This window comes from Choloepus didactylus, chromosome 5 (assembly GCF_015220235.1).
Source record: "Choloepus didactylus isolate mChoDid1 chromosome 5, mChoDid1.pri, whole genome shotgun sequence".
Classification (NCBI taxonomy): Eukaryota; Metazoa; Chordata; class Mammalia; order Pilosa; family Megalonychidae; genus Choloepus; species Choloepus didactylus.
Window position 1 is genome coordinate 156,733,027 of NC_051311.1, and position 13,109 is coordinate 156,746,135.

Here is a 13,109-nt window from a genome sequence, read left to right on the forward strand (position 1 = left end):
TGTTTGGAGATGCAGACAGAAGGATTTTTAGCTAAGAGATGAAGCCCAGAGTTTGCCCCAGGATATGCTAAGACAGGACCCCCAGGCACCTATAGAAAAATTTCCTGACAGAAAGAACCAAGAATGCACAGGAGCTGAGAGGAGCTAAAACACAACCCAAGACCAGCAGCTGCCAGCCACGTGCCTTCCCTGCTAACAGAGGTCTTCTGGATGCCAATGGCCTTTCTTCAATGAACGTATACTGGTGTTGATGCCTTAATTTGGACACTTTTATGACCTTCAGACTGTAAATTTGTAACTTTATAAATCCCCTTTATAAAAGCCAATCCATTTCTGGTATTTTGCATTACGGCAGCATTAGCAAACTGGAACAACCTCTTTGAAAAGTAACAATGTGCACATAATGCAGAGCCCAAGATCTGAGCAGTGCAAGGGGTGGGCTGTACTGGCTATTTCTGATTTCCTCTTCACAGACCCTTCATTCATCTCTGATTTCAGATGCTGCTGTAATACACAGTTCTGTGGGAGGTTGTCTTCATGCCGACAACCTTCCACTTCCAGGAGCACATTTTATTTTTTTCTACTTTATTGTCTTAGGATTTTCTCTGAAGACAAAGTGGCCCATTTGGTCTGTGCAAAAGCAAAGCTCAGAAGGGCAAGAACATTAACATCTCCTGGAGGCAAACCTTAAATAGAGGGGATAGGAGCTGGTGAGTAAATCCTCCCACCTTTCTTCTCTTGTTAGAGATTTAAAAGAAGCATTCTGATAAGTTGTCAGAGGTCTTGATGGGATCAAAACTCCTTTGCCTGCAGCACCAACCTCAATAACATATGTTCACGTGAGATTTTCCTCTTTCTGAGTCACCGTCTCCTCCTTCTTGAGATCACTGCTCAAATAACTTAGCTTCTTCCAAATCCATAGTTTTGGCTCATTTTCAAAGGACACAAATTAATATTCAAAATATGTGATCTGATTTATTTTTTTAACACTGTACATTGCCAAATAATAATAACAATTTTTATCTTTAATGAGCTGTCTTCTATGTGGGAAAATGATATTAGGATTTTTAACATAAATTTAGTCACCATTTGTTTCTTCTATCATTTTTTTCCTTACCATTTTACTTCCATGTACAAAACTTAAAATATTTTTGAATGAGATGCTATAACAAATTAAATTTAAAAAACAAACAAAATAAAAATTCATATAAGTCTTAGAAAACATACATATTTTTAAAGCATAAATATTTAAACATGTGTCTGTTGTTCCTTCTTGATTGTAGATTCCTTGAGGTTTATCCTTTCTTCTGTTTCATTGCTCTGACAAAAGTTAAAAAGTTCAACTTGCTGAAAATCCTGAAGAAAATCCAAGATATTATGGTTAGATACCTTAATTTAAACATTATAAATCCTTACCAATCAAATGCAGCAGCATTACATGCCTCAGTTAGAAAATAGAACAGACAAGAAGTTTGGAGAAAACAAATACTTCAAATTTTTCATTTAACAGAAAATGTTTGGTCAGAATATGATATAATTCTAAAATATGAATAATTCTTTAGCAACTACTTCTGATAAAATGTAACAAAACATTTGAATTTAATGTCCAATTGAACCTAAATCTTCTACATTTCCAGCTATTGCTCTTGAGGTAATTAGTTAGGATCAAGTAATAAAGCTAAACATAGCTAGTAAACTACTTCGCTGATTCCATAAGTGTGTTCATTGCAGAGAAACCATTGAACTTGCCTCTAATCCCTTGGAGGAAGCAAGTTTAATGTACTTTATTTAACCACTAAAGCTGAGCAGACACAAGGCCAGGAAAGAACAAGAAGGCACAAAATGGATGTTCATCATTTTGTACATAGTAGGAAAAGAGAGAAAGCGGTGTGACTTTGGGCTGGTATAGTCAAAGAAGGATGTATTTAAGTTGGAATAATTTAGGATAAGTAGAGAAGATAAAATATTTTCTTTCAAAATGGATTAAGAATACAGGTGATGCTAAAGAAAGAGATAGGAAAATATGGAGAATGTAAGAAATAATTTGAGTTCAGAAGAGATTTTATAATGGTTGCAGATGTGAAATTAAATTAAATATCTAACAGGAGGGAAATTTTGTGGAAGATGTTGACAATCGAGCTAAGAGTGTATAGTTAATGCAATAGTAGCAGAGTAGCAGCAGTGGGCACAAATTTCATAATAGTAAATAAAAATCATTCGGTTTTTGAAGGTTAAGATTGGAAAGAACCCATGAGAACTAGTGATTTCTAGTTGTGATGCTGGGAGACTGTAGAAACCATTGGCAAGAATATCACTGTTGTAGAGGACAATTAACAGTGGTCAGAGACAAAAATCCCATCTAGAAGAAAGTAAAATGGTCATTGCCCAGATATTCCTGAAGATTGAGAGAAAGATCAAATGAGAGGGAGGAGGCATTACTGAGAAATTAGGATTTAACACATGACTGTAACTACTGACTCATTATATGGATATTTCTTTTGGGTATCTAGTGTTTTAGAATAGTCAGAATGAAATATCTGTATTGTTGAATTGTAACCCAGTAGCCCCGATCTTTGATAATGATTACTTAACTATATAGCAAAAAAAAAAAAAAAAAAAAAAAAAAATAGTCTGTTGCCCATGTTTGTATAGATCTACTTCTGGATGTTTTGTTCTGTTCCATTGATCTACATATCTATCTCTGACAATACCACACTGTCTTAGTTAACCTACCTTTCTTGTAAGTTTTAAAATTGGGTAGAGTCTAATACTAGTGGTCAAACAGAGGGAGGGGCAAGGGGTTTGGGATGTTTGAGGTCTTCTTTTTTTCCATTTCTTTCTCTGAAGTAATGCATATGTTATAAAAATGATCATGGAGAAGAATACACAAATATGTGATGATACTGTGAACTATTGACTGTATACCCTGGACAGATTGTATAGTGTGTGAATATATCTCAATAAAATTATATTTTAAAAAATCCCATAAAGAAGATTTGCTCTTGATTCAGAGATTATTGGTGAATTGGAAGTGGGCAGACTGGGGACACTGATGGTCTTCAATTCAGAGATGAGAGCTGAATACATTAAAATGGAAGAGTTTATCAATGGTGTAAGTATAAATACAGATTCGGAAGACTACGATGAAAGCTCCAAGGGAGAAATGGGTGAAAAAGTGATTAGAAACATTGGTAATTCAATCTGAAAAGTGAAGACATTTGATCTGGAAAGCTGTGTATTCAAAGGTGAGGAAGAGGGTCAACAAAGCAATCTGTGAACTGCTCAAATAATGAAAGACTCTGGGGAACACACAGAAACATCTGGAAGACACTTTCAGATGGGGCTAAGTACTGGCAGGTCATGTACTAGTTTTATATTTATACCCAAATATAATGTGATATTTTCGTCAAAACCAGAAAGTATATTTGTTTCAAATTCACAGGAGGGTGAGCCTGGAACAACTGTACTATTATCGATTTTGACATTTCTTCACTCCACAAATAAGCAGGCTTGGATGATCATTGTTTTGTTTTTTTTTAGGCTTTTTTTTTCCCAATTATTTTGCCTTTCAACTATGTAATATCTCCCTTTTTACACACTCCTATTGCCATTACCCTTATCTTAATCTGCAATTATGACATGAAAATTGCAAAACCTACCTTTTTGTATATCCCACTTAAATAACCAAAATAGTCAAATAAAACATCATTTGGAGTATGGTGGGGATACCTTTTTTCTTAAGTACATTCACACAATGTCTTTCAAAGTGGGGGTTTCAAAGTGACTCATTTTGTTTAAAAGTCTTGATTACATCCCTCTAGTCCATCTCTTTTCATATATTTCTGAAATCTCTATATACTAGAAATGGGAAAGAAGTAAGAATTACTGAATAAACATTAGATACCTCAAATGCTCAAGGTTCAAAAACACAAAGATTCAAGAGTATGGAGTTGATAAAAACAAAGAGCAAAGTACTGTGCTGTTTGATGGTGAAATGTGTTGCTATTTGGCTTCCCTGAAAAGCAGACACTGAGTTGGAGATTAGCGTCTATCTCTGACAATACTACGCTGGGAGAATTCTTAGAATTAACCCACGTGGAAGGGAAGTAAAATGAAACTGACATGTGACGCATTCACAGATGAGTCCTTAGCAAGCAAACTGTACAGAGCATTGTAGAGAGTAGTCCTGCAATGGGGTACAGGGGCCCAGTCTCTATGCTCCCACATTGTTTAGGCATTAGTGTGGGGCACCCTGGAAAGAAGGCATGAAATGGGGTGAGGAGTCACTTCAATTGAGGCACTCCCTGTGTGGGGCTAGCAGCTGGGCTTTCTGTGGGAAGGACCCCATTAGCTGAGGCAGTAGGTCTTTCATTCCTGAAGAGCTAACAGGAGAGAACATCTCAGCATCTACCTCACCATGACAGGATTAGTTAGTTGGTTGAGTGGAAATGGAGGGTAAATAAAAAATTCCTGGCACCTTGAAGAAAAGTCCAAAATTGAGGGGAGTGTTCAATATATTTGGAACTTCCCAATAGTTCAGATGGCTACCGGAGATAGATGTGGTCTATGGAATGGATGTCACAGCATGTAAATTGTTTTACCATGTGAATGATGAGAAAACCACTGCATGACAGTAAAGGTGGGTTTAAAATACTATAATTTACACTTTAAAGATAGATCTTGATTTATTGATTATTATAAACTATAAAAGCAAGCAAATGTTTGTCTTCTTAACCATTTTTCTATGTCAATATGTGTGTGGAAAATGATGAATAAATGTATCTATTTGGATGGTTAAGGTAGCAATGGGTTTAATATCAATATATTGGATGTCATGGGGACAATATCATAAGGATCAATAATAAATAGTTGGAACTGTACGTAATAGGATAGTCAAAACTAATATTAAAATATTTTAACAGTTATTTTTAAAGTATAAAGGAGCATTTAGCATTGTAAATAAACTCCCAAGGGCTCAGTGCTTTACATTCATTGTAATAGTTTGTGATCCTTATGTCATTGCTAATTAGAAAATGTCTTTTATGTATATGACCTAACATGGTTATTGTTATATCAGCACATATGTTCATTGCACTTTTGATCTAATCTCTCATTAAATATGAAGAAGGTCAAGGAAAAGAGGCAAAAGTAACGTCATATTACGAATGTCACAATCACAAGGATGAATCAAAATAAGAAAGAAATGTAAAATTTCAAAGTTATTCTTAATGATAGAACAGTGCTTATCTTTGTTGAAACTGACTATTCTAAAAATGTGTATTTATTCACAGTGAGAACTTTTTTAAATATTGATTCAGGCAATAGAATCTAGCCTGTCTATATAACTGTTTCCTTAGACTTATCTGCATTCACAATTTATCCCAGAAAATATGAGGGTGTAAAACAGCTTCCCATGGCTATAATTGGAGTCCCATATTGCAGACAATGAGAGAATGAAGCAGGAAAAAATATTTGAAGAAATAATTGCTGAATATTTCCCCACTTTGGTGAAAAACACTAACATAAAATGTCAAGAATTCAGTAAACCCCAATAGGAAAAAGGGCCACACTGCTGTTGAACTTCTATAGACCAATCATGAAGAGACAAAAATCTTGAAAGCAACATACATTACAATAAAACAGTAAAGCAATGTATATGACATTTAAGGGGTCAGCAGTATGAATGGCAGGTGAATTCTATTCAGAGACAGTGGAGACAAGGAGACAATGTAGTGATATCTCTAAATGAAAGAAAAACAATTACCAATTCATAATTCTTTACCCAATGAAAATCATTTAAAATCAAGGGTGAATTAGACAATTTAGGTAAATCAACACTGTGAAAATCCATTATCTGAATTACAATCACTACTAAAGGAAGTTTTTCAGACAGAATGAACATGATACCTTGTAAGACTTGGATCTAAAGGAATAAAGAACACCTGAAATGGGAAATATGTTGGTAAATGTAAAAGGCTTGTTTTAGTCTCTTTATTTTTTAATACAATTGATGGTTTATGGCAATAATTATAACACTATGGGATGCATAGTAGATGTAAATACAAAATATATAAAAATAGCACAAAATGGGAGGTAGATAGAATTATACTATTGTTAGCTTCTTTTATATGAAATGATAGAATTTTTTTTATATTTAAAATGTCTTTATTCATTTATATGGTAAATACTGCTCCCCACTAAAAAAGAATGACATTTATCTTTCAATATGTCAAGCTTAGCTAAAAAATTCATGGGTCTCTTTTCTAAATCATGTATTAACAGATAGAAGAATTCAATTTAACAGACATTATTAAATATTTTCACACATATGCAGAGTCTTGGATAAATGGTTAAAATCATAGGTGAACATTTGAGTACATGGATATTCCATGTACACCAATGAGTTTAACATAAGATGTGTTTGCACTGATTTTTAGTAACCAACTTGTTTTCTGTGAATCTTTAAATACCCAATTCCAATTCTTCCAACTCTTGCAGAAGGGCTTTCTCTTTCTGAATTGTCTCCAGCTGATTTTTTCTGTTTTCCAGTTGCTGCTTGTTCTTTCAATTGTTCAATTGCTTTCAGTTTCTTCTTTAGTTTCTTGTTTTTTTTTGTCCATCTCAGGGCCCCCAGAAGTTGACTGAGAGACAGTATTTCACAGTGTGCTCTGTGGGGCAGGAGTAGGTGCCAAATCTGGATTGTCATTTCTTGCCTCCTGCTTTGCAGCTTTCTTGGCTTCATGCTTCCTTTGATTTTTAATTGCTGTTTTCGATAATAGCTTATCATTTCCTGGTTGTGGCTTCATATTCTGAGGTGGTTCATCCTCATGCAGTCTGGAATTGGTGATTGGCTTATTTCTTAAAGCTGGGGGTCTATAAAGCTGTTGTAACTTGAGGTTCCTCACTGGGTACTTCACTTGGAACTGCTTGGTAAGTTATTGTTTTTGCTGGAAATAATCCATCCAAAAATGGCTGCCACAAAACCTACCAAATTTCTGCATTTGATGGCACGTCATATTTGTGAAAGATAGAGACAGTATGATGCCAAATTTTGTACCCATTATTGATCGTAACCTAGGAGCACACGTAGCAGTCAAAATACGCTCACCATCTGGGCCCCAAGCAAAATACGTAGAATCAGAGGCCACTGGTTTAGAAATAGGTTTGTAGTTTTTAACATCCCACACTTCCATTTGTCCCTTCAGATTTCCAAATCCAGCTAGTACTAATATATGTCCATGAGGGCTATAGAAGGCTGCATTACGAGCACCAGTTCCAAAATCAAACACAGGATCACATTTCGAGTTGAAAACTGTCACTTTGGCAGGCATAAAACCATAAACAGCACAAAACTCAGTGGAACTAAAGTTCCAAACTACATCATAGATGGGGCCATTTTTTGGTAATTGTACTACAGCACTTTCTCCATTTGTTGCAATGCAGTGCAGCGTTGGTTCCCCATGGTAGGAAGCACCTGTCTTGTCAACATCTGTACCAGCTATTACCAACACTGCAGTAGCTTTTTTCTTCCATAGCATTGCAACCTTATCAGCCTTAAAGAAACTTCTGTTGGCTAAAGCTGCATGAGGTCCACCAAAATTGGGGTACTGATATAATCCAACAAATGAAGGTGCACCTTTACTTCCTGGAACATAAACAGCCACCTTGTATGGTTGGGGTCCAGGTGATAACACAAAATCATCAATTTTTTGTAAATGCAGTTTATTTGCCATTGTACTACAATTGTTGTTTTCAAAGAAGTGAACTGCATTGTTAACATTTCTGGCACAAATAGTTTCATCTTCTGACCAGGATGGACACCAATTTTGCATTTTTTTCTGGATGAAGGATTTCAAACATGTTCCAGTTTTCACATCATAAAGTTGTAGGTTGGGTATCCCAGCTGTGCCATCTTTAGAGGTAGCATAAGGCTGCCTCACTGCCAGGACAGGGTTTTTTGGCGAGAACTCAAGACAAACTGCCTTTGGGAGGTCAAAGGAGTGCAGTAGTCCCTTGTTAGTGACATTGATAATATTTACTTTTTTTCTGCTACCCCAGGTAAACAAGGTCCCATCCTAACTGAAGGTATAGATCTTGCAATTTTTCCCAGACTCCCTTGGGAACACTGTGCTTTCTGTAAAATGTGGGGGGCCATTCACATGTAGGGTCCTTCTGATCCTCAGACAGCCAGGAGCAGCGTGGACGGCGCCATCTTATCCCAGAAAGAGCGAAGTGATAGACTATTAACTGTAAGAAAATATAAGTTAAGGAAAACCATTTTAATCACCAGAGCAACACTACAAAAATAGAGAAGTTATAACTAAAACTTGGGGAATTAATTAAATTGGAACACAAAAAAATGTTCAATAAACCAAAAATGAAGGGCAAGTGTGTTAGTTTCTGCTGCTGCTTGTGATGTTAGGTTCATGTGCCAACTTGGCCAGGTGATGGTGCCCAAGCAAACATTGGCCTAACCATTACTGCAAGGGCATTTCATGGCTGGTTAGTAAACCAGAAGGTTGGTTTATTAAATCATCAATCAATTGATTGCGTCTGTGGCTGATTACATCTATTATCAACTAAGGGAGTGTCTTTCACAATGAGAGAATCCAATCAGTTGGAGACTTTTACGGGAGAAGAGAGAACTTGCACTTCTCCAGCCAGCCAGCCTCTCCTGGGGAGTTCATCGAACACCTTCACCACAGTTTCCAGCTCCCTGCTGGCCCTGAGGAATTCAGACTCATGCATCCTGCCCTATGGGATATGGACTTCTGCATCCCCACAGTTGTGTGAGACAGTATTATAAATCTCATATTTACAGATATCTCCTATTGGTTCTGTTTCCCCACAGAATGCTGACTAATACAGAGCTGTAACAAATTACCATACACAAAGCAGCATAATACAACACAAATTTATTCTCCTATAATTCTGGAGGTTAGTAGACCAAAATAAGTCTCTTCTTTAAAAAATTACTTTTTTATCAAATACAAACAAAGCAAAGCAATGGGAAAAACAAATATCCTGAAATAACTTCATTCCTTCTAATATACTCCTACCATAGCAAAAGAAAATAAATGAACCGTAGTCACGCCTGAGCATTCCCATAACATTAAGATCAGCCTCAATGTAATAAAAACAGACAAGATATTGAGGCTGGTCAAAATCAGTCTTAAGTAGATAAAATCCAGATGTTAATGACACTGGTTCCTTCTGCAGATTCCAGGGGAATTCCTTTCTGTCCTTTTCCAGCCTCCGGAGGCTGCAGGCAGCATTCCTTGGGTCATGGCTGCATCACTCCAGTGTCTGTTTTCATCACCCCAGAGCCTTTTCCCTCCAATCCTTCTGCGTCCCTTTTATAAGAATTCTTGTGATTATATTGGGCCCACTGGATAACCCAGGTTATCTCCACATATTAAGACTCTGAACTTAATCTCAAATTCAAAATTCCTTTTGCCATGTAAGGTAAGGTTCACAGGTTCCAGGAATTAGGAACTAAACGTATGTAAGTATATTTTTTTTTGGTGGGGGAGGAGGCATTGTTCAGCTTACTAAAGCAAGAATGTAGAAATGGAAGTAAAAATTGGGATAAATAGAACACAAATAGTACAATGGCAGAGTGTACTTAAAACCAACTATGTCAATAATTTCATTAAAGATAATGAACTAAACACACCAATCACTGTGCAAAGATTGTCAGAAGTGATAAGAATATTAAACCCAACAATAGGCTGCATTTTAAATATAAAGACACAGATAAGATTGAAAGTAAAATGTTAGAGTATAATATTCTATGCAAATTGTAGGGATAGGGAAGCTGATGTGACTATATTAAGATGAGCAAGTAGATTTTAAGGCAGAAATCAAGAGAGATAAAGAGGGAAGATAAAAGGTCAACTCATGAAGAAAAAGATATGTGCCTAAAAAAGAGTGTCAAAAGGAAGCAAAACTTGACAAAAAAGGAGAAATAGACAAATCTTCAATCATAGTTGAAGATTTTAATATTCCTCTCTCAATAGTTGATAGGACAAATAGACAATATTAGTAAGGATATAGAACCTTTGAATAACATAATCTACTAATAAAACATATTGACAATTACAGAACAATATACTCAATAATTATAGAATTTGCATATTTATCATAGCCTGGGTCATAAAAAACATCTTCATAAATGTGAAAGATTTGAAATATTACAGTGTGGTCTCTCTGCACAAATGGAATTAAAGGTGAAATCAATTCAAATAACTATAAAATTCTAATATATTTGAAAATTAAACTATATGTTAATAAATAATCCATGAGTAAGTAAATATTACAGTGAAAATTATTAAACATTGAAAGTGATGAGGTTTAAAGCAGTGCTAAGAGGGAAAATGTATACATTTGAATGCTTGCATTAGAAAAAGAGAAAGGCTTAAAATGAATGACTTTACCCCTTCACTAGTGAAGAGAGCAAATTAAGCCTAAAGAATCTAAAAGCAAAAAGATAATGAAATGTACCTTCAAAACTTTGTGTTGAGTGAAGAAAGATTGATACAAAAAGTTAGATACTGTGTTTGTTCAATTCTTCATGCCTCATGAAGTTTATTGCCTTACTGAGGAAGCAAATGTTATTCAAAAAGTAAGGCAAATGAATATCAAACAACTAATTTGTACTAATGCTATGAATAAAGAGTTCTGGATGAGTCACAAAAAGTCTTATCTTGAGAGAAAGGAGCTAGCCACACAAGACTACACGCTGTATGATTTCATGTATATAGAATTCTAGTACAGAAAAAAACAAACAAACTAATATATAGTGAAAAATGCAGAGACATCATTGTCTGCATTCAAGTGTTAAGGAATAGATTTAATGCAAAGCAGCAAAGATTTGTTCATGTTGGGGAAAACCTATAAGTTTCTTAAATGTTCTTAAAATGTAAGTCCATGTGAATGCAAAGTGGCAATTTGTGGTGATGAAAATGTTCTATTGATTGATTGCGGTGATGGTTATATGGTTTTATGCATTCATCAGAATCCTTCAGTTAAAATGTGTGCATTTAACTATGTATAAATTACTTCTAAATAAAATTGATTGTTAAAGTAAGAAAAGAAAACATATGTGAGAAAAATCCAAAAGTAACATAATGTGATGACTGCAATGAAGGAGTTTAAGAGGGAAATACACCAGTCTGGAATTTGTAAGCATATTTTTTATTATATCAATGATTAATTATGTTTATTTCATGCTAACTAAAACACAAAAATTACTCTGGGCAGATTAATTCAGCTTAAAAAAAACAGGGAAAAAAACTACCATAGATTGTTTGAATAAGAAATAAAACAAAGAACCATTGTTTAATATTCATTCACATTGATTGATCTGAATTTAAGTAAAGATTGTAACATCAAAAAGACCAACAATTTTTTAAGGGCTATATATAAAGTTTCAACTGTTTGTGGTTTCCCATATTTCAACAAAATTGAATCAGCCATAGATTCCTACATGATTGGTTTAAATAAATTGAATGCAGCAAAATAATAAAGTCAAATCCGTAATGCAGAAGATAAACTTAAAGAAAACTTGTGATAGAAGATAAAGTTGTAAAACATATTGAATAAGCAGGAAAAAATGAATAAGACATGGACAGATTGAAAGGACTAGGAGGCTTTAGGGAGTGATCATAAATATTCAACTGGTAAATATTTGGAGCAATCAACTATTAGAACATGAGGAAGATAACCAGTGGGATTAACCCTATGTTCCCTCTGCTATAACTTTATTTTGAGAATAAAAACAGAGAAATATAGTAGAAAATGGAGCTTTCTTTTGCTAGACCTCTATAATCTACTGCGGATTCCCCAGCAATTCTGGAAATTCTGGGAAGTTTCTTGAAATCTTTCTCTTGGCTTGATCCATTGAATCAACCCCTCTGCTTCTTTGGGATTATATTAATTGTAGTGCTATTACTTATTACTGTCACCATCAAAAGGGGCAGCAAAGTTCCCGAAGTCCAGTGAAGGCAACGCTTGTGGCCACAACTAAGGACAACACCTCTGCTTTTGATGCTCACCTAAGGCGCCAGCCCAGCTCCTAACACCCCTGACCACCATACCTTATGATGGAAATTACTATTGTATGCTCATGGTAAGTGTCTTTGTTTTTTCCCCAATGCATTAAGAAATCTTCCAAATAATGAATTAAATGAATAATTTATTAATTTTAACCTATATTTATTAAGCATTCACCAGCTCTGTTTTAGGCTCTGGGCAAAAGCAGTGAACTAAACAGATAAGGTTATTCCATTGCACCAAAGGACTATGAAAATTACAGTCAACCATTCTTTAATTTTCACCTGAATTTTATTTCAGATATGTCACTGTGCCTCAGGCATGAATTCATGTGACTATATCACAAGATAATCTCAATTAACATTTGATACTGTGCTCAGAAAAATCCGACCCCTCTTCCACTTGACCTTCAGATAAACAGCTGTATGTAAACCGTGCCTCTTGCTGGGTGCTGGCTCTTTCCCATGAGGCTCTTTGGCCACTCGTGAAAGGAGATTCAGGCCAAACTTCTCAGCCTGTGCTCCCAACTTTCCTAGACCCACAGGCCTTAATAATTCCAGTGACCACAGCTTTGGTTTAAACTGAGGCCCTTATTACAAATGATACAATGAAACTATTTCAATAATCAGGTAGAAAATATAAAAAACAGTATCTGATATTTTACACTTGGAGGAATACATATGTTTTAGGCAAATATCTTATTCATAAATTATTACCAAGGAATTCCTTTTAAAAGATCAAGAAGAAAAGAAAAAAGAAACATGTAGCATTCCTATCAAAATAAAATGATAACTGCAGAGCTGTATATGGTAGATCAACTTCAAGTATGCATTATGGAAGAGTAAATATCATTAAATACAGTAACAATCAGCAAGAAAGAATGTGGCTCCAAAATTCCATACATGCCCAAAGCCATTAGCATATGAAAATAATAGAAACATATTTAAATACTACAATTTCCTTAATAATATGATAGCCATAATTTTGTTAGCCAAAGAGCATTAAAAGTATATTTTTTCTAACAATCAGGGTGTTGTGAGTTTTCAGTAATTAAT

At 35.1% G+C, this 13,109-nt stretch overlaps 1 pseudogene; it reads right to left on the reverse strand.

Annotated features, from left to right (window-relative positions):
* Positions 1-6,462: 6,462 nt before the first annotated feature.
* Positions 6,463-8,212, reverse strand: LOC119535081 (annotated as a pseudogene).
* Between the last annotated feature and the right edge of the window lie 4,897 nt (positions 8,213-13,109).